The sequence below is a fragment of the Macaca nemestrina genome, chromosome 17 (assembly GCF_043159975.1).
Source record: "Macaca nemestrina isolate mMacNem1 chromosome 17, mMacNem.hap1, whole genome shotgun sequence".
In the NCBI taxonomy this organism is placed as follows: Eukaryota; Metazoa; Chordata; class Mammalia; order Primates; family Cercopithecidae; genus Macaca; species Macaca nemestrina.
Window position 1 is genome coordinate 62,496,293 of NC_092141.1, and position 17,893 is coordinate 62,514,185.

The 17,893-nt window shown below is 46.2% G+C and overlaps 2 long non-coding RNA genes and 1 pseudogene across 4 annotated transcripts in view; 2 read left to right on the forward strand and 1 right to left on the reverse strand.

Annotated features, from left to right (window-relative positions):
- Positions 1-4,077, forward strand: part of LOC139359628 (uncharacterized) — a 43,806-nt gene extending 39,729 nt beyond the window's left edge. For 2 of the 3 annotated variants that reach the window (XR_011615804.1, XR_011615806.1), the window contains exons 3-5: positions 811-2,378; positions 3,427-3,517; positions 3,847-4,077. This is a non-coding gene — a long non-coding RNA (uncharacterized lncRNA). The remainder of the gene's footprint in view (positions 1-810; positions 2,379-3,426; positions 3,518-3,846) is intronic. The other variant, XR_011615805.1, reaches the window with a different exon arrangement.
- LOC105472264 (uncharacterized) lies at positions 1,641-17,533 on the reverse strand. Its single transcript, XR_981505.3, has 3 exons — positions 17,388-17,533; positions 4,958-5,054; positions 1,641-1,725 (listed from the first exon to the last, which is right to left on the reverse strand). It is a non-coding gene; the product is annotated as an uncharacterized lncRNA (long non-coding RNA).
- Positions 17,107-17,893, forward strand: part of LOC105472265 (leucine-rich repeat-containing protein 37A3 pseudogene) — a 48,292-nt pseudogene continuing 47,505 nt past the window's right edge.

Genomic DNA, 17,893 nt, shown 5'->3' on the forward strand with positions numbered 1-17,893 from the left:
TAATCCCAGCTATTCTGCAGGCCAAGGCAGGAGAATTGCTTGAACCCAGGAGGCAGAGGTTGCAGTGAGCAGAGATCACCTCATTGCACTCCAGCCTGGGCAACAAAAGTGAAACTCTGTCTCAAAAAAAAAGAAAAAAAAAAATTAGGGAAAAGGAGGAGATGCAACAAGAGTGGCCCTGTGTTGATGGTTATTGTAACTTGGTGGCAGATATGTAGTGATTCATGGTACTAGTTTGTGGAACTTTTGTGTATATTAGAAATTTGCCATAACAGAATATTTTTTTGTTGTTAGAGCACAGATTTTAGAGCAGAACAGCCCTGGGTTCAAATTCCCTCTGGGTTCAAATTCCTACTATGTTTTGTCTGGGCGACCTTCCTATTTAAGTCTTCTGAACCCTGTTTCCACATCTGGAAAATGCTCATAAGAATAATTCTCAGCTCACAAATGTGTTGCAAGTATACAAAGCACTTAAGGCATAGCCTGGAACATGATTGGCAATCAATAATCCTATGATAGCTTTATTTGAGCCTAACCATGCTAGCTATATAAACTGTACCAGCTGTGGTTTGAATGTCCCCTCCAAAACTCATGTTGAAATTTAATTGCCATTGTTATGGTTCTAAGAGGTAGGATTATTAAGAGGTGATTAGGTCATGAGGACTCCACCCTTATGAATAGGTTAATGTTGTTACTGCAGAAGTGGGTTTGCTATTGAGAGGGTGGGTTGTTATAAATGCGAATTTGGCCCTCTCTTGCTTGCCTCTTCTTGTGCTCTCTTGCCCATCTGCCTTTCATTATGGGATGAAGCTGCGCAAAGGACCTCACCAGATGCTGGTGCCATGCTCTTGGACTTCCCAGATGCTGGTGCCATGCTCTTGGACTTCCCAGCCTCCAGAACTGTGAGCTAAGTACATATTTATTCCTAATAAATTTCCCGGCATGTGGTATTCTGTTATAGTAGCATAAAACAGATGAAGACACCAACTTTTGGGATCAACCTGCAATCATGGTTACTGGCAGAAGGCTGGACTGAGGTACAAGTACAAATTATATACTTCAGACTCTTTACCGAAACTCCTGGAGGGCATTTATTTTATTATTATTACCTTATTTATTTTTTAGAGACAGGATCTCACTCTGTCACCCAGGCTGGAAGGCAGTGGCACAATCATGGTTCATTACAGCCTCAACCTTCTGGGCTCAAGTGATCCTTCTGACTTAGCCTCTCAAGTAGCTGGGACTTCAAGTGCATGCCACCATGCCCAGCTAATTTTTAGTTTTTGCAGAGATGGCAGGGGGTCTCTCTATGTTGCTCAGGCAGGTCTTGAACTCCTGGCCTCAAGCAATTCTCTTATCTTGGCCTCCTAGTGCTGGTGTTATAGGTGTTTTGAGCCACCATGCCTGGCCTCTTTTATTATTTTTCAATGTGGAAAGTAGAGATGAGAGAGGACGGGGCAATGGTGGGGTTTGTTCCTGGGTTCACAGCTCTGCTGTCACTGTGAGGGAGCTACAGAGGTGGGGAGGGGCAGACCAGTAAAGCAGATACCTGAAATACAATGTCATTTGCAGGTCCAGCCTCTTTTTTTCCATCCTGGACATTCTTCCATTAGCAGGCAGCCAACACTTCCCAGGCTGTCCTGGGACTCGGGGTTCTGTCTACCTGGGCACAGTTTCAGGCTCCAGCTGGCAAGGCAGCCCCATCACTCTGCAGAGGAGCATGTGCTGGAATAGGAGACAGTGAGATCACAGGAACTCATTAGCATCCCATATTCATTTTCTTTTCCTTTCTAGGCCTTCTCCCCAACCCTCCATCCCACACCCACCTCAGTCATTTTTTTTTTTTTTTTCCTTAGAGTAGCTGGGGGAATCTGTCAAAGCCAGTTCAGGAGCTTGCCTTTTCTGGTGTCTTTTCTAAAGCTACAGCATTCAGCCCTCATCAGATGGGAACCTATCAGCTCAGCAGGCAGATAATTATTCTTTCAAGGGTGGGAGGCCCTACCATGAATGGAAATTCAGGCATTTCTGCAGCTGAGGCCCCAAAGCCCCATCATGGAAGCAGTGTACACACAGCAGACAAGCTTTACCTGGGCAAGTCTGCAGGAAGTGCTGGTCAGTGGAGGTGAGAGGAGTGAGATACAGGATGGATTCGTGTTCCCTTCACCATGAAGCAGTGTGGAACCTGCTGGACCCACTCCTGAAGTCTCTCTTTAGGGACTAGTGCAAGCCAGCCCAGTTTTGGTCTGGCTGAACGGGGCCATCTCCTCCGTGAGGATCCAGAACTCAAGATCAGATATTAGAATGCACAGATTTCTCCTCATTTGATGGAGGAAAATTCTAATAACCAGCTGCCAACAGTAGAGCATGCTGCCAGAAAGGTAATGAGCTCCCTGTTGTTGGAAGTATTCAAGTAGATGCTGGCTGGCCACCTTCCAAGGATATTGCAAAAAGAAGACCTGACATGAGTGAGAGTTTGCCTCTTATGTCCTCCAAAGTCTCTTGTTGGTTCTCATGGTGTAAAGGGTGAACTTGGAGTCACCATAGGCCCAGGGTTCAAGTCCCGGCTGTACAGCTATCTGGCTAGATGGCCTTGGGCAAGACACTTAATTTCTTTATTAAATGATATAGGTATATTTTATTTTTCTGATAATGGGCGATAATTGTAAAAAAAACAATTCATTGGCTGGGCGCGGTGGCTCAAGCCTGTAATCCCAGCACTTTGGGAGGCCGAGGCGGGTGGATCATGAGGTCAGGAGATCAAGACCATTCTGGCTAACATGGTGAAACCCCATCTCTACTAAAAATACAAAAAAATTAGCCCGGTGTGGTGGCAGGTGCCTGTAGTCCCAGCTACTTGGGAGGCTGAGGCAGGAGAATGGCATGAACCCAGAGGCGGAGCTTGCAGTGAGCCGAGATTGCACCACGCGCACTCCAGTCTGGGTGACAGAGTGAGACTCCATCTCAAAAAAAAAAAAAAAACACCAAAAAAAACCCAGTTTATTATGGACACTTTCTATCCTAATATGTATAGTTTTAATGCATCTTTTTTAATTTTTAATTTTTGTGGGTACATTTTAAAATTTTGTGGGTATATATATACAGTAGGTGTATATATCAGGTACATGAGATATTTTGATATAGGTATATAATGTGTGATAATCACATCAGGGTAAATGGGATGTCCATCACCTCAAGCATTTATTCTTTGTGTTACAAATAACCCAATTACACTCTTTTAGTTATTTTATTTTTTTATTTTTTGAGACAGGATCTTTCTCTGTCACCCAGGCTAGAGGGCAGCGATGTGATCATGGCTCACTGCAGCCTTGACCTTGCTCAAGCAATCCTCTTACCTCAGCCTCCAGAGTACCTAGGACCACAGGCGCCTATCACCATATCTGGCTAATTTTTGTATTTTTTGTACAGATGAGGTTTCACCATGATGCCCAGGCTGGTCTTGAACTCCCGGATTCAAGCAATCCTCCTGCCTTGGCCTCCCAAAGTGCTGGGATTACAGGTATGAGCCATCGTGCCCAGTCTTCTGTAATTATTTTAAAACATACAGTTAAATTATTATTGACTATAAGTCATCCTGTTGTGCTATCAAATAAGGATCTTATTCATACTTTAACTATTTTTTGTACCCATTAATTATCTCTGATAGGGATAGGAGGCAGGGAAATTCTGGGCAGAAGAGGGCAGGTCCCTGGTGAGGGCCCCATCCTCAAGCCTGGAACTGTGGCCCTAAGTGAGAACATGCATTCCTGTTTTCCTGCTCAAATGTTGCCTTTTATAAAACCACTCATGGCCCGCCCTGCCCCCATCCTCTGTCCATAAACACCCCAGGCTCTGCCAGCAGAGAAGAGGAGAAGAGGAGAAGCAGCGGGATGTCTGAGACTATGGTTGGACGTTAGAGAGAAGCAGCTTGACTTCAGAGGGATGGCTTGACAACATTGCTTCGGAGAGGAGTGCGGTGGGGGATGGCTGGACTCCGGGGAAGGTTATCTTCCCACTCCATCCCCATTTCAGCTCCCCTTCCCACTGAGAGCCACTTTCATTGGCAATAAAATCCCCCGAACTTACCATCTCCAATTTGTTTGTGTGACCTCATTCCTCCTGGATGCCGGACAGGAACTCAGGTGCGGGTGCAAAAGACTGTCACACTGACCCTCCACTGAGCTGTTAACACTTAAGCCGTCTGTGGATGACTAAGCTAAAAGAGCGCTGACTGTAACTCTTCCTGGGGTTTCAGGGGTCATGGGCATCTCCCTAGACGCTACCGCGGTACTACACAGAGCTTTGCTTCTGCTGGCACCCAAAAGTGCTCGCCCTGGCTCCTGCACTCACTCACCTGTGCTTCCCCTCCTGCAAGGGGTGGAACAAAGCAGGACTGAGCCAGTGGAGTCTGTCCTTGCTGGCGCCGGTACCCTAGCGGCCAGCTAGTTCTAGTGCCCGTGCACTCCGGTTCCCACCAGTGAAGGGGTTGGGGAAATTTCCTGCTTCATCCTCACTTCCCACCCACCCCTGCCTGCCCTTCCCTGCCTCTGGTAACCCTCTGGCTACTTTTTATCTCCATGAGTTCAATTGTTTTAAAATTTTTAGATCCCACAAATAAGCGTGAACATGTAAAGTTTGTCTTTCCTGGCTTATTTCACTTATCCTTTTTAATAGTTATGTGCCTAAGTCCTTTAAACCAGTGGTCCCCAACCTTTTTAGCACCAGGAACTGATTTTGTGGAAGACAATTCTTCCAAGAACTGGATTGCTGGGGATGGCTTTGGGATGAAACTGTTCCACCTCAGATCATCAGGCATTAGATTCTCATAAGGAGTGTGCAATCTAGATCCCTGGCATGCATAGTTCACAATAGGGTTTGTGCTCCTATAAGAATCCGATGCTGCCACTGATCTGACAGGATGCGGACCTCAGGTGGTAATGCTCCGTTGGCTGCCACTCACCTCCTGCTGTGTGGCTCAGTTCCTAACAGGCCGTGAACTGGTGCAGGTCTGTGGTCCAGCAGTTGGTGATCTCTGCTTTAAACCATGGCTTCCTCACCTGTAAAATGGAATAATAATGAAATTGTGAAGACTACATAAATATTAAATAATGAAACACATAACATGCTTAGCATTTAGTTAAGCATCTAAAACATGTTGATAGGCTGGGTGCGGTGGCTCACGCCTGTAATCCCAGCACTTTGGGAGGCCGACGCGGGCGGATCAGCTGAGGTTAGGAATTCAAGACCAGCCTGGCCAACGTGGTGAAACCTCACCTCTACCACAAAATACAAAAATTAACCAGGCCTGGTGGTACATGCCTGTAATCCCAGCTACTCAAGAAGCTGAGGCAGGAGAATCGCTTGAACCTGGGAGGTGGAGGTTGCCATGAGCTGAGATCGCATCACTGTATTCCAGCCCGGGTGACAGAGTGAGACCCTGCCTTGGAAAAAAAAAAAAAAAGACAAAAAAAACAAAAATGTGATTGATCATTATTTCAAACCAGCCCTGTCTCATAGAAATATGATGTAAGTTTCAGATGTAATTTAAAATTTTTTTGTAGCCACACTAAAAAAGTAACAAACAATAAACAAGTGAAATTATTATTATTATTTTTTGAGGCAGAGTCTTGCTCTGTCACCCAGGCTGGAGTGCGGTGGCGCAATCTCGGCTCACTGCAACCTCCGCCTCCCAGGTTCAAGCGATTCTCCTGCCTCAGCCTCCTGAGTAACTGGGATTACAGGCATGAGCCACCCCAACTGGCTAATTTCTTGTATTTTTAGTAGAGATGGGGTTTCACCATGTTGGCCAGGCTGATCTTGAACTCCTGACCTCAGGTGATCCGCCTGCCTCAGCCTCCCAAACTGTTGGGATTACAGGTTTGAGGCACTGTGCCCCACCAAATTAATTTTACTAATTTATTTAACCTAACATACTCAAAACATTATTATTTTAACATGTAATCAGTGTAAAAATTAATGAGATATGTTTACAATCTTATTTTTGTACCAAGTTTTAAAACTCTGTTGTGTTTTTTGCACTTACAGCACATCTCAGTTTAGACTGGCCACATGTTAGGTGCTCAATGGTCACATGTGGCTAGCAGCTACCATATTGAACAGTGCAGCACTAAATCTTCCATCTTCGCTTTCCTTTGATTTACTGTAACTCTGACAGCGTAGTCTGTGTGGTGTTATGATATATATTGGTTTTCATCTATGGTTCTGAAACTGCCATTGCAAAATTATAACTGAGACAGTGAAAGCAATCTGACCTAACCAACTCCATCTTGCTTCTAACCTCCAAGCTGTCCATGTTCAAACCTAAGAATAGGCCAAACTAACTTTGGGAGGAGCTTAAATTTATAGTTTGACTTTGAAACAAAGATGATTAACAGCTCATTCCCCTTAACAAACCCCCTTCTTGCCTCTGGACTAGACTGCCTTTGTAAGACTAACAAATTAGCCGAAAGATTAGAAATTATTGTTTAGGAGTCAGGCAGCTGGAGGCTACAAGATTCTGACCCTCCCCAAATTGCTCCTGGGGATAACATCACTATTGTTAAGACCTAAGATCAGATATATTGCAGATTCTGCACTTGATGGATCAGCTGGCATCACCCAGATCAATAAACTGGCTCATGTGATCTTGTGGACCCCACCCAGGAACTGACTATGGAAGAGGACAGCTTTAACTCCCTATGATTTCATCTCCGACCCAACAAGTCAGCACTTCCAACTCACTGGCCCTTCCACCCACCAAATTATCCTTAAAAACTCTGATCCCTGAATGCTTGGGGAGACTGATTTGAGAAATAATAAAACTCTGGTCTCCCACACAGCCGGCTCTGCGTGAATTACTTTCCCTATTGCAGTACCGGTCTTGACTAATGGGCTCAGTCTAGGCAGCAGGCAAGGTGAACTCGTTGGGTTGTTCCTGGCTCATACTCCCAGAGCCCTTCTTACAGTCTTGTTAGAACGTTAGAACGTTGGGTGTGTTAGGCCTCAGGGGCAGGCCTCTGACCTTCTCCTGTCCTCCTTTCACTTGAATGTTCCCCTAATTTCATGACTGTGAGTCTGAAGACCACAACCCTGGGGGAAGGAAGGCTGACATCATGAGGCTTCCATAAAAACCCAAGAGGCCAGGCTTGGTGGCTCAGCCTCTAATCAGCATTTTGGGAGGCCAAGGCAGGTGGATTGCTTAAGGCCAGGAGTTTGAGACCAGCCTGGGCAACATGGAAAAACTCCATTTCTATGGAAAATACAAAAAAGCAACTGGGCCTGGTGGTGCACGCCTGTAGTCCCAGCCACTCAGGAGGGCTTGAGCCTGGGAGGTAGAAGTTGCAGTGAGCCGAGATTGCGCCACTACACTGAAGCCTGGATGACAGAGCAAGACCTTGTCTCAAAAACAAAACAAGCCCCAAGAGGACAGGGCCCAGTGAGCTTCTGGATTTCTGGATCGCTGAACACTGGAGCTTCCTGGAGGGTGGTGGGCCCAGGGAGGGCGTGGAAGCTCTGCACCCCTTCCCCCATACCTCACCCTACATGTCTCTTAGATGGGATACTTCCCTCCACCCCCTTCACAAGTGGGAACTGAGTGGCTTGTTGCACTCAGCCTGTCACTGGCCACTCCTTATGGGAGGGAAAGTGTGAGTGAATGAGTGTGGAGGGGACTAATGCTGGAACAGGCCATTTGCTCCTCTCTGCCTGGAGCAGGCTCTGTGCAGGCCCCGCACAGTGTCCAAGCATGTTACAAACAATGCTCTTTCAGTCCTGCCATCCAGGGGTGGCCAAGTGCCAACCAGCTCAGTGGAGGGTCAGAGTGGGAGCCCCTGCCCTCTTGGCACCCAGATTCTTGTCCAGCATCCAGGAAGAATAAGGTCACATGAACTGTTTGAAAAGTGATGAATGGCCGGGCGCAGTGGCTCATGCCTGTAATGCTAGCACTTTGGGAGGCCGAGGTGGGCAGATCACTTGAGGTTAGGAGTTTGAGACCAGCCTGGCCAACATGGTGAAAACTTGCCTCTACTAAAAATACAAAAATTAGCCAGGTGTGGTGGCGTGCGCCTGTAGTCCTAGCTACTCTGGAGGCTGAGGCACAAGAATTGCTTGAACCCCGGAGGCGGAGGTTGCAGTGGGCCGAGATCGTGCCATTACATTCCAGCCTGGGAGACAGAGTGAGACTCCATCTCAAAAAAGAAAAAAAAAAAAAGGTGATGAATGAGGAAGACTTTATCGAGCGGTGGGTGACTCTCAGTGGAAAGGAAGGCTGGAAAGGGGATGGGAAGGTGATCTTTGGTGGGTGACTCAGTGGAAAGGAAGGCTGGAAAGGGGATGGGAAGGTGATCTTTCCCTGAAGCCTGGCCATCTCCAGCTGGGCCCCTTTCGGAAGCTGCACCATCTGAAGTTAGCTGCATCTATCCGTAGTCTCTGATGCTCAGGTGCTTCTCTGCTTACAGCTCAGCTAGCTTGTGTGGCTCTGCCACCTGAAGTATTTTATGGGAACAGGATAGGGCAGGGCAGGCCAAAAAAGGCAACATTTGGGTGGAAAAATGGGGTCAGCTGTTTTCATCTAGGGCCATGGTTCCAGGCTTAAGGGTGGAGTTTAGTTGGGAGCCCAGCCCTTCTGTATCATCTTCATCTGTATCCTTTGTAATATACCTTCTAATAAACCAGTAAATTTAAGTGTCTCCCTGAGTTCTGTGAACTGATCCAGCAAATTAATTGAACTCGAAAAGGGGTCATGGGAAGCCTAACTTGAAGCCTGTTGGTCAGAAGTTCTGGAGGCCTGGACTTGCGACTGGTGTGGGAGTGGGGCAGTATTGGACACTGAACCCCTAGCCTGTGGGATCTGACACTATCTCCATGTACATAGTGTCAGAACTGAATTAGAAGACACCCAGCTGCCGTCCGGTCCTTGGTATGTGGAGGCAAACCTCCACACATGTGGTCACAGAAGCCTTCTCTGTTGATTGTTGTGGTGTGGAGTAGAGGAAAAACACAGTTAGAGAGAGTTTGAGCTGGGAACAGTGGATATAACCTAATCTACATCATGACACCACAGCCTGCTTACCCATGCATTAGGTTCGTGTGGTTCATTGCTTTCATGTGATTTCTTTCTTTCTTTTTTTTTTTTTTTTTTGAGATGGAGTCTCACTCTCTTGCCTAGGCTGGAGTACACTGGCATGATCTCGGCTCACTGCAACCTCTGCCTCTAGGGTTCAAGTGATTCTCCTGCCTCAGCCTCCCGAGTAGCTGGGATTACAGGGGCCCACAACCATGCGTAGCTAATTTTTGTATTTTTAGTAGAGATGGGGTTTCACCATGTTGGTCAGGCTGGTCTTGAACTCCTGACCTCAGGTGATCCACCCGCCTCGGTCTCCCAAAGGGCTGGGGTTACAGGTGTGAGCCACCACACCTGCCTCATGTGATTTCATCTTGCCTCACTAACTCCACAGTAGGTACTGTAAATGCCACTAGTTCTTGTTTTCTGTATTTCCAAAACTACTTTCCTGGGCCCAGGATAGGTGCCCAAGAAGCGCGTTTGGACTGACATCCTTGGGAATCCAACAGTGCGTAAAGATAACCACTTCCTTTCCACCTGCTGATGTGGAGCACATATGAGGCGCTAAGCACCGCCTGCACCAGGCGAGCCATTCCATAAATGTTAGCTCTTATTGTTCTCTTATTGGTGGTGGGCAGAGTTGAAGTTCTGATGAGATCTTCTCAGAAGGGTTACACCGCAGGGGGGCCTGGGAAAATCATTCAGTGCTCTGAGCTTCAGTTTACTTCATCCTTGAAATGGGATGTGAATTCCCACCTTGCCAACCTTAAAGAACTATTAGGATGGTGCAAAAGTAATTGTGGTTTTTGCCATTAAAAGCATTAGCAAAACTGCATTACTTTTGTATCACCATGCCCAGCTCATTTTTTGTATTTATTATTATTTTTTTTTTCCGAGACGGAATTTCGCTCTTGTTGCCCAAGCTGGAGTGCAGTGATGCGATCTCGGCTTACTGTAACCTCTGCCTCCAGGGTTCAAGTGATTCTCCTGCCTCAGCCTCCCGAGTAGCTGGGATTACAGGCACCTGCCAACACACCTGGCTAGTTTTTTTTTGTATTTTTAATAGAGACGGGGTTTCACCATGTTGGCCAGGCTGGTCTCTAACTCCTGACCTCAGGTGATCCACCCACCTCGGCCTCCCAAAGTGCTGGGATTTCAGGTGTCAGCCACCGCAGCCAGCCTAATTTTTTTGTGTTTTAATATGATGATCAGATGAGATATTCTGAGAAAGTGGAAAACTAAGGGGATCCATCAATCTAAAGTATCGTTAAACTTTCACTGAGCTCAGCATCGTGCTTGGGCTTGGGCGGGGGAGAGACAGCAGTGGGTGCCGGGACGGCCCCATCTCTGCATGAGCTCTGCCTGCCCTGCCTTTAAGACTTGAACATGTGAAAGTGTCCTGAAAGCTGTAAAGCCCTATCCAAGGGATCCTTTTATGATGAGCAGGGGTGGAGGCGGGAGTGGGAGTATCATCTACGCCAGACTGACGAGGAGCTTTGTTTTACTAGAGTGCAGGAAATATAACTGGCGCAAGAGACCTGCTTTCATTCAGGTTCTTGTAATTGCTGGTTGTCAAATCCACACAGTTGCTAGAAAAGAAGAAACCAAGATGGAAGTAACAGAAACCACAGAGATGGTTATGTCTTTTAATAATCAGACCCAAGGAGGAGAACCGAGAGAAATCTTGAAGGAAAACTGCAGGAGCTTGTCTGCTTCTCTAAGGTCTCAAAGGCAGAACTACTTCCTCAAAGGCCTTTTGGTAAATCACCATAAACAAAGGAAAGCAGAAATTCCTTTAAGCTTTTTGGTGCTTGATTCTAATCCACCCTGAGCCATGGTCCCAGGCCTCCTACGCTCCTTGCTCCTCGGACGTTTGTATGACAGAAAGTTATTTTCCCCAGAAACTGACAATCTGGATTGCAAAGACCAGGCCAGGAGGGAAGTTATTCCAGAAACACTTGCAGTGTCTGGCACTTTGCTCTGAGTTTCCTCATTTTGTGTTGTTTGTTTATGCAGTGGAACTGCCTATGAGTCATATACTTGGGTGCTGAGGATGAAGAGTTCATTTGGATGAAGAGTTAATCCAGACCAAGGTCACAACTCTATTGAATTCTATGAAGGCTAAGAGAGACGATGAAGCTTCAGAAGAAAAGTTTGAAACTTGCAGAGGTTGGTTCATGATGCTGAAGGAACGAAGCTATCTCTGTAACATAAAGGTGTAAAGGGAAGCAGCAAGTGCTGATGGAGAAGCTGCAGCAAGTTGTCGAGAGATCTAGCTCAGATCATTGATGAAGGTGGCTACACTCAATAGCAGATTTTCAATGTAGATGAAACATCCTTCTATTGGAAGAAGATGCCACCTAGGACTTTCATAGCTAGAGAGGAGTCAATGCCTGGCTTCAAGGGATAGGCTGACTCTCTTGATAAGGGCTAATGCAGGTGGTGACTTTATGCTCTTTTACCTTTCTAGAAATCCTAGGGCCCTTAAGAATCATGCTAAATTTACTCTGCCTGTGCTCTATAAATGAAAAAACAAAGCCTGATGTCAGCACATATTTATAGCATGGCTTACTGAATATTTTAAGTTTACTGTTGAGACCTACTGCTCAGAAAAAAAGATTCTTTTAAAAATATTACTATTCATTGACAATGCACTTGGTCATCCAAGAGCTCTGATGGAAATGTACAAGGAGATCAATGTTTTCATACTGCTAACACAACATCTGTTCTATAGCCCATGGATCAAGGAGTAATTTCCATTTTCAAGTCTTATTACTTCAGAAGTTCATTCTCTAAGGCTATTGCTGACATAGATGGTGATTCCTCTTGGCCGGGTACAGTGGCTCATGCCTGTAGTCCCAGCACTTTGGGAGGCCAAGGCGGGTGGATTACGAGGTCAGGAGATCAAGACCATCCTGGCTAACATGGTGAAACCCCATCTCTACTAAAAATACAAAAAAAAAAAAAAAAAAAAAAAGTAGCCGGGCTGACCTCCAAAAAAAGTAGCTACTCGGGAGGCTGAGGCAGGAGAATGGCGTGAACCCGGGAGGCGGAGCTTGTGGTGAGCTGAGATTGCACCACTGCACTCCAGCCTGGGTGACAGAGCAAGACTCCATCTTAAAAAAAAAAAAAGAAAAGAAAAAGAATACTCATTATTTATGGGAGGAGGCCAAAATATCAGCATTAACAGGAGTTTAGGCCGGGCACAGTGACTCACGCCTGTAATCTCAGCACTTTGAGAGGCCAAGGCAAGTGAATCACCTGAGGTCAGGAGTTTGAGACCAGCCTGGCCAACAAGGTGAAACCTTGTCTCTACTAAAAATACAAAAATTAGCCAGGCGTGGTGGTAAGTGCCTGTAATCCCAGTTCCTTGGGAGGCCATGGCAGGAGAATTTCTTGAACCCAGGAGGCAGAGGTTGCAGTGAGCTGAGATCGTGCCATTGCACTCCAGCCTGGGTGACAGAGCAAGACTCCATCTCAAAAACAACAACAACAACAACAACAACAACAACAACAATTTAGAAGAAATTGATTCCAGCGCTTATGGATGACTTTGAGGAGTTCAGATTTCAGTGGAGAGTAACTGCAGATGTTGTGATAATAGCAAGATAACTAGAATTAGAAGTGGAGCCTGAAGATGAAACTGAATTGCTGCCATCTCATGACAACACTTGAATGGATGAGGAGTTGCTCCTTTTTTTTTTTTTTTTTTTTTTTTTGAGATGAAGTCTGGCTCTTGTCCCCTAGGCTGGAGTGCAGTGGCGTAATCTCGGCTCACTGCAACCTCTGCCTCCCGGGTTCAAGTGGTTCTCCTGCCTCAGACTCCCAAGTAGCTGGGATTACAGGTGCATGCCACAATGCTCGGCTAATTTTTGTATTTTTAGTAGAGATGGAGTTTCACCATGTCGGCCAGGCTGGTCTCAAACTCCTGACCTCAGGTGATCCGCCTGCCTCAGCCTCCCAAAGTGCTGGGATTACAGGCATGAGCCACTGCACCAGGCCAGGAGTTGCTTCTTATGGATGAGCAAGGAAAGTGGTTTCTTGAGATGGAATCTACTCCTGGTGAAGATGCTGTGAACAGTGTTGAAATGGCAACAAAGAATTTAGAATACTCCATAAGCTTAGTTAATAAGCAGCAGCAGAGTTTGAGAGGATCGACTCCAATTTTGAAAAAAGAGTTACTGTGGGTAAAATGCTATCAAACAATAATGCATGGTACAGAGAAATCTTTTGTGAAAGGAAGAGTCAATCAATGTGGCAAACATAATTGTCTTATTGTAAGAAATTGTTATGGCCACCTAACCCTTCCGCAACCACTACCCTAATCAGTCAGCAGGCGTGACATTGAGGCAAGACGCCCCACCAGCAAAAAGATCATGACTTGCTAGAGGCTCAGATGATTGTCAGCATTTTTAAAGCAATACTTTAAAATTAAGGTATTGATAGCGGCAGGAGGCAGACAAATCCTAGGCAGACAGGGGTGGGTCCCTGTGAAAGCTGACCTCCAAACCAGACAGTTTAAAGCCTGAAAGCCAAGCTACAAGTCTTGGATAAATCCATGGACAGATTGAGAGCCTCTCTTTTTGTTTGGCACGCTTGCCTCTGATTGATCCCCGCCTTTTACCTATTTTACATATGCCTACCCTTCCCTAATTGTTTTTTTACGCTGTGCCCATTTTTAAATGGTACCTTTCTTTTAGCCTTTTTGGCATACTCAGAAACCAATCAGCACACACTCTCCCATTCTGAACCCATAAAAATCCTCTTCAGTCCTGGTTCCACTTCCTGTAACTGAAATGATTACCTGTGAGGTATTATTTAACTTTTGGACTATGATTTATTTCCAACCTGTGACTATTTCACATAGCCGTTCAAATATTATGAAGATACGGTAAAGATTATGAAACAGGACAGGCGCAGTGGCTCATGCCTGTAATCCCAGCACTTTGGGAGGCCAAGGTGGGTGGATCACAAGGTCAGGAGTTCAAGACCAGCCTGAGCAACATGGTGAAACCTCATCTCTACTAAAAATACAAAAATTAGCCAGGCGTGGTGGTGCGTGCTATAATCCCAGCTACTCAGGAGGCTGAGGCAGGAGAATTACTTGAACCTGAGAGGCAGCGGTTGCAGTGAGCTAAGATCGTGCCACTGCGCTCCAGCCTGGGTGACGGAGCGAGATTCAAAAAAAAAAAAAAATTATGAAACAGTTACTTGGTATCATTTTGTAAGTAATGAGTTTTTAGTGCTCTTTGGATCTTGAGACCATTTCATAAGCTTTAAGTTTTGAGAATTTCACAGCATAAAGCCCATCACTGATACAGTAATGAAGGAAATGTTCTACAACTCAATAGACAGGTGAGAGGAGAAATGTAATTCATATTAGATTTATTTATTTACTGAACTCAGAGCCTGGGGTTACTACTTGACCCCCACTGTTATCTAGTTTAAGTGTTCTTTTCTACTTTAGCACATATACCTAGTTTCTGTGTTTTTTGCCTTTTACAAATACAGAAAACAGAATAATGTTTTAAAATAAAATCAAGGAAAGGCCTAAGGCACCTGAGAGGGCTTTGTTTTTTTTCAGTGAAATGAAGGGAAATTGTTGACAACAAGAACTGTGGCAAGGTTATCCAAGGTGACAAATGTCTGTACCACCCAGCGGCTCAGAGTCCTTCTGAAGCATCCTGGTTGTCCAGAAAGGCTCCACCGTGACTCATGATACAGGCCAGTCTTCCCAGTAGCACTCAACATTTGAAAATCAGTCTTCATTTCTCCTTCCCTACAAGCATTTCTCCTTCTCTTCAGTTGGAGAAAGTAATTTAAATTTTGTTTTGTTTTCTTTTGTTTTTAGATGGAGTCTCATTCTGTCGCCCAGGCTGGAGGGCAGTGGCATGATCTTGGCTCACTGCAAGCTCCACCTCCTGAGTTCATGCCATTCTCCTGCCTCAGCCTCCCGAGTAGCTGGGACTACAGGCGGCCGCCACCACACCCAGCTAATTTTTTATTTTTATTTTTTGTAGTTTTAGTAAAGATGGGGTTTCACCATGTTAGCCAGGATGGTCTCGATCTCCTGACCTCGTGATCCACCCGCCTCGGCCTCCCAAAGTGCTGGGATTACAGGCGTTAGCCACCGTGCCTTGCCAGAAGTAATTTTATTTTTTACTTGTTTATTGTTTTATTCATTTGCTCAATCAACAGATCATCTATCCTCTATTATATGCCAAGAACTGTGCTTGGTTCTGGGAATGAAAAAAGAATAAGATATGGTTTCCTCTAGCACTTATGGAGCTTATAAACCAGCGATAGAGGAAGGTGCATAAACAAATCAATAAAGAATTAACTTTACTGTTAATTCTTACTAATTTCTAATACAAATAGATTTGAGTTTATTTGTATCATTTGAATTTCATGAATATAATCATATACTACACTTAAAATGAATAGACATATAAGAAAGAATTGGTGATGTAAGAAATCCACAGGAATGTGCAAATTATTTCAAGAATTAACACTCAGTAGATACTTGCATTCCCAAATAACCTTATAAATGCAGATGAACCTCTAGTTATTTTAGTTGCTTGTAAAATTTATAGAGGTACGTGTATTTCTTCTTTTAACAGGGGTTAGGAACTTGGGGAGGGGGATGAGTGGTGGGTTCTTCTTATGTGTTCTTCAGGTCATATACTCAAGCAGGAGCTACTGAATGGGAAGACTGAAATAATCTCTTTTCTTTGCACACTTGGTATTGATAAATGTCAGGTGTATCCAAAATAAAATCTCTGGCACTATTACTATGCACCATATGCCTATGCTAGGCACTGGAATAAGATGAAGCACCTTGGAGTTCACATACTGGTGATTGTGCCAGACAATGAGTAATAAAATAGGTAAGAATAGCTGTGGGGAGGCTGGGCATGGTGGCTCACACTTGTAATCCCAGCATGTTGGTAGGCTAAGGCGGGCAGATCCCTTGAGGTCAGGAATTGAAAATCAGCCTGGCCAACATGATGAAACCCCATCTCTACTAAAAATACAAAAAAATTAGCGGGGCAGGCACCTATAATCTCAGCTACTCGGGAGGCTGAGGCAGAATGGCTTGAACCAGGGAGGCAGAGGTTACAGTGAGCTGAGATTGGGCCACTGCACTTTAGCCTGGCCGACAGAGTGAGACTCAGTCTCAGAGAATGACTGTGGGGAAGTCAGCTGGGTTCTAGTTACAGTCACATTTCAGGAAAGAATTTAACATGCTGACTTTCACGAACTAAGTGTTTTCTCCGTGTGTGCACGCAGGGTAGACCTCTGAAGAGTAGTGCTGTAACTTCTAGGGTAATGGTTGTGAGTCAAGGCAGGATGACAGTTCAGCCTCCTTCTAGGCTAGTGCAAAGGGCTCTTCACTCGGATTAAAGCCTTCTCCCCCAGACTGAATTGCCCACTCCCCAAAACCTCTCCTACAGAAAATTTGGAGTCCTCGTTTATTCCCTGACAGCTCCTTCCTAATCGGGTGGTGAATTAATTATCAAACATGCAACAAAAGATATCAAAAGTTTAGCGAAAATGGCGACATTCTGGAATAAATGACTGTAATGTACGTCCTGCCTGCCACCCTAACTGGCGCACGTTTTGCAGGTCAGTTGCTCTCCCTGGAAGCAGTATGGCCAAGAGGAGGAAGAGTATCTCTCGGATTTCAGCTTGGAGGAGGCAGTTCAGGCTGCCAGAATGGGACTAGCACTTCTGAATATCCCGAGGTCCTGTGACTTCCTTGGGAAGCTCTGCCGCGTCCCTATCCCACCAAACCCCACCACAACAGGAGGCTGGAGTAGCGGGACCACCCGGGTCTGCGGCCCAAATCCTTTCTCGCTAAGCGGAAGGGAGGGGTGTTCGGGGGTGGGGTGGGACGGGAAGAGGGGTTTGGGTGGGATTGTGGGATAAGATCGCCCTGGTGACGCGGAGCGGATCTAGACCTGAGCCTAACAAAGGCGGTGTAAATAAAGGTGTCATAAAGGACGGGGCGGGGCGCGCGGTTGTCAGGGGCGCAAGCGTCTCAGGGGCTGCCAGAATGGCTCCCGCTAAGTGCGCGGCGCCAGAGCATGTCATGTCCCAGCTGCACCTCTGGGTCCCACGGCCCCTCCTTAAGTTGGCAACTACTATGGCTACTAGTTCAGGAGGCTCAGCTTCTGGAGTGGGTCCAGGACCCGCTCCAGCCGACTTCCGACCCTCTGGGGCCGACTGAGCCCTGGTTTTCCCGCTCCCCCAATCTCCCACCCGAATCTTCCCTTGCGCTTACCCCCGCCCCCCGCCCCCACCGGCAGACCCTGGGGACTTTGATTACCTGGGGTCCTCTGCTTCCTCCCAGATGTCAGCTCCGCCTCAGGAATCGACTGAGACTTTGACCCAGACTTTGGTTCCATTCCTGGACACGGATTCAGCTGGAGAGCTGCCCCCGGGGCCAGAGCAGTTAGCGGCTGCACACCAGGATCTGGATGACTCCCAGAGGTGGTTCCAATGCTGAACTGGGATCAGAATCAGACCCTAGCTCGGCCTCTTCGCCTCAAAAGTAAGGTTCAAACTGCAGATCTAGCTCAGGCTGCAGATCATCAGGCAGATTAAATTCTTTATTTCTTCCACCTCTAGATAGTCAGAATTCAGGCGGGGCGCGGTGGGTTACACCTGTAATCCCAGCACTTTGGGAGGCCAAGGCGGGCGGATCACGTGGTCAGGAGATCGATACCATCCTGGATAACACGGTGAAACACCGTCTCTACTAAAGATACAGAAAATTAGCAGGGCGTGGTGGCACGCACCTGCACTTACTCAGGAGGCTGACGCAGGAGAATA